Below are 4,138 nucleotides of genomic sequence, written 5' to 3'. Positions count from 1 at the left end.
TCACATATGCTCACATATTCAACTAAGACCTCCAGATAGGGGCAAATATATGCAATTATTCATTCATAAATCCATTCTGCAATATAAGGCTAAAATTGCTGTGCAAATAACCCATATTGCCGCATACAGCTCTCCACACGCCAGTTACAAGAACTCTCGTGAGGTACCCTTCCAAGTGCCTCATCGCTAAAGACCCTAGGCATTACTCATCACATCGCCGTTAGAAGAGCACCAGCCATGGCTCGCGGATGGCAAGACAGCGCGTGTCTCGCGTGCACGCGCACACGGCAGCGCCTGAGTCACCCCCCCCCCCCCCCCCCATCCAATGAGAAGTCACGGCGCTGCTCCTGGTCTTCAGGGTGTGTGAAAGTGTGTTTGGTGTGGAGATGCGGTTCACTGTTGATAGGCTCCTGTTAACTCTTGTTGCAAATGGGTCGCAAGCCCCAAGGGTAGCGTTGGCCTGGCGGCCTGGGGCACGGCTGGAAGCATCCGAAGGTCCTGGCAAAGGATGAGTCGACTCCTAACAAAACAACTTGTTTATTATAGCATCGCAAAAGAGCGGCCGGTCAGGTCGACCGAAGCGGAGAAACGGGACACCGCGTTACTCGACGGAAGAAATCGAAGCCTCTCTCTTGGCGTCCGGGGGCAGCTGCTTTTATACTCTCGGAGTCGAGGGCAAGAAGGAACGGCTCGGGAGAGGCGCCCGTGACGGCGACGCACGGACACGTTGAGACAAGAAGTGACGCATCCGCCGGGCCGGCGCCGGTCAGACCTCCTCGCTTCACTACGCTTCACAGTTGGGGAGCTCCTCTCCCCGGCTGCCGCGCTTTGACAAGCGTGGGCACCAACATGCACACAAACTCACACACACACACGAAGACACGTGGCATTGAAACATGCCTGGACGCGCATAGCAGGAGGCGTTGGGACAGCGCTGAACTGGCCAAAATGTCCGCCGCTGTGAACAAAGCCCCGGCGTCCGTTGCATCCGCGCCGGCTATACCGCACGTCGGAGGCGAAACGTAACACTCTGCTCGGAAATCGCATGAAAGTGCCTTAGGCTTCACTTTCCGTGCACAAGTTCGCCCACAATAAACCAGTTTGTTTAGTGTGCTTCATTGAAGAGTGCTACATATCTGGTGGAGGTGCGAGGTATGATTTTGAGTCTCCAGTTCGTAAGATAGCGGAGTACCGACCCTCAGCGACTGGAATCCAGAGAACTGACTCCAGTACACCAGCACACAAACCGCTGCCTCCGATGAGACTCGCCCGAGTTCGGACTGCCTGTTGCTGCAGCAGTGCAGGCAACAATTACCAGCGACAGTGCAACCATGGCCAACTCGGTGGCATCATCTCAGCTCATCGTGTACCCACTACGCACGCCGAATCTTTCCACGGCGATACGTTCAAAGATGTGGAAGACTGGTTAGAACACTTCGAGCGAGTCGCAGATTTCAATGGCTGGGACAAGGCAAGGAAGCTTCGCAAGGTGTACTTCACGTTAGAAGAGTCAGCGAGGACATGGTACGCAAACCATGAAGTGGCGCTAGTCTCATGGGAAGAGTTTCTGAGACAGTTGCTTGCCACATATGCCAGCACCGACCGGTGAGAGAAGGCACAGCACGCTCTCCAAGCCAGAAACCAGCGCACTAACAAGAGTGCTCGTAACTGGCATGTGGAGAGCTCTCTGCGGCATTACATGGCAATATTACATGAACTCTAAGCAGCAAGTGCTATGTACTTTTACCCATCAACTTACTTAATGAACCGACATGCAGAAATGCCTATAGAAGTTCCTCCGTTTGACGTACACTTGGAAAATTTGTTGCCTAAGGACCAGGAACAGCGGACACCCTGTTGCACGAAGTGCACGAACAGCACACAAATTGAAAGAACCGCGTGAGCGCTTCCGAAACTCCGTGCGTACACATGGGACACGCATGAACTCCGCGTGTGCCGAGTTTGAGGCCGCGCAGCGCGGAGACCGGCATCAGTCACAAACGGCAGAAAATAGTTACTTCCTGTAGTAACAGGATATTTTACGCCATGTGGATCCCCGACTCACGAATGCAGTATACACTAGTGAGGAATACATAGTACATGCGGTATCCGAACGCGAACTACAGAAACTATAACAATGACAAAGCTAGAAACAGCGAACGATATTGCTAGCACTCCGAGGCGCCGAAGAAAATTGAAATCGGCCGTTTCATATAGGACAGAAAGTTCCTCTTAATACCATGAAATACCAGTCACGTAGGATAAAAGGGGCTAAAGTACAGTCGAATCTGAATCGCAAGCGATAACAGCACAGTGTGGTTCCCACAATATTCTACGAGGGCGCTGTAGGCCAGGGTACGGAAATACGACGGGCACTTACCTCATCTCTGCGCTACCATACTCGTTATGCACATTAACATTTGTCATTAACATTTGTCAGTCCTCTTGCCTGCAATATTCTTGCTAAACGGAAGCCTGAAATACCACAGTGGCGATTGTCTACAGAGGATATTGGCAATGTGCGCAGACACGGCATTCCGCCTTTCTTCGCATCCTGCGAAACTTGCTTCAAGCATGACGGCCGATCTCGATGCCAGGCACCCAAAAGCAACATTTCGTCTCTAACTTTCATCTTAACTGAAGTACTAAAGCGCCAAACAGACGACACAAGAAGAGACACGGACGACATCTTAATACTGCTCTTAACGCCTTAATTACAACGTCACTGAAAAGGCGCCTCACATAGCCATAGCGACATGACAATGAGATTGAAGAGCAAATTTGTGCCCTCCACTCGGCGCTCTCCAATGAAAAACTCAGCTGCTCTCCAAATTAAAATCATACAAACAAATCGCTACACATGCAGCACCAAGTAAGATAACAATACATGCTTGACAAAAGACAGCGCGACCGAAAGAAGTGAGAAACACACGACTGCCCACACGAGCACAATTGCGAAACTATGCACAGCCCGGTTTCACACGGCAGCCACAGCGGCAGACACGGCAGCCTTGGCCACAGGCTTGGTCATGTGACCTATGTGACGACTAGTGACGACGGTATCGTATCGCCACCTTGCGTAAGGTTGGATTGTGTTGACGGCAATGCCCCTAAATAAAATTTTATTTAGGGCATTAGTTGACGGGCTGTTGTAGCGCCGCGGTGTGAGCGCTTAATTTGGTGTGCGCGTCGGCGTGTCGTGGTGTCGTGCGCGTTCCCGTTTATCGACTGTGAATCACGTCGCGCAGAGCCAGACGTCGCTCTCCTCTTCCGTTGTTCTTTCGCGCGCTGGCTCGCTTGCTCGATGTGCCACTCCGTCTCAAACAAGAGCGGTGAGCTGGCCGTTCCCGTTGTGCATTTCGCAGGCCTTTCCTTTCGGACGCCGTCAGTGCCGCATCATTGTGGTTAGACGATTTAGACGATCGGCGCGTCTGACCATGCGCGATCACACCAAGCTATATGCGCCCAAGCGTGCCGAGCCCATACCGTTGAGTCTCATGAATATTAAAGCATACTGTCTCCGGCAGTGGCGTAGCTAGGTCGTCTGGCACCCGGGGCCCATAGGTCTTCTATCACCCCCTCCCCGGGTGTAGCCGGCGGAAGGAGGGGTGTCTTCAGACATATATGACACCCCCCCCCCCCCCGCTCACTGGCCCCTTGCACCCGGGGCCCACGGCCCCCCGGCCCCCCCTGTTGCTACGCCACTGGTCTCCGGCTCTTCTTATGGTTGATAAGAGGTCAGTGGTTGGTCCTAAGTACGTTTGATATGCAAGGAAGACGTTCATTCGTTTTTTTGCTCTCTCGCCAACTATATTTCGCCCGCTCTCTCTCTCGTCCTTTCGTTCGCTCGTTCGTTCGGGTTATTCGCTTGTACTGACACCAGTGGCGTAGCTAGGTCGTCTGGCAACCGGGGCCGATAGCTCTTCTGTCACCTCCCCCCCCCCCCCGGGTGTAGTCGAGGAAGGCGAGCATATCGACAATTTCCGGGTGTATTCAGACGTATATGACACCCCCCCCCCCTTCACTGGCCCCTTGCACCCGGGGCCCACGGCCCCCCGGCCCCCCCTGTTGCTACGCCACTGACTGACACATCGACGGTGGTTTCTGCACACTGTTTTTGTATACATTGTGCGCACAG

This window comes from Dermacentor variabilis, chromosome 6, assembly GCF_050947875.1.
Source record: "Dermacentor variabilis isolate Ectoservices chromosome 6, ASM5094787v1, whole genome shotgun sequence".
Classification (NCBI taxonomy): Eukaryota; Metazoa; Arthropoda; class Arachnida; order Ixodida; family Ixodidae; genus Dermacentor; species Dermacentor variabilis.
This window is presented reverse-complemented; position numbering follows the sequence as displayed.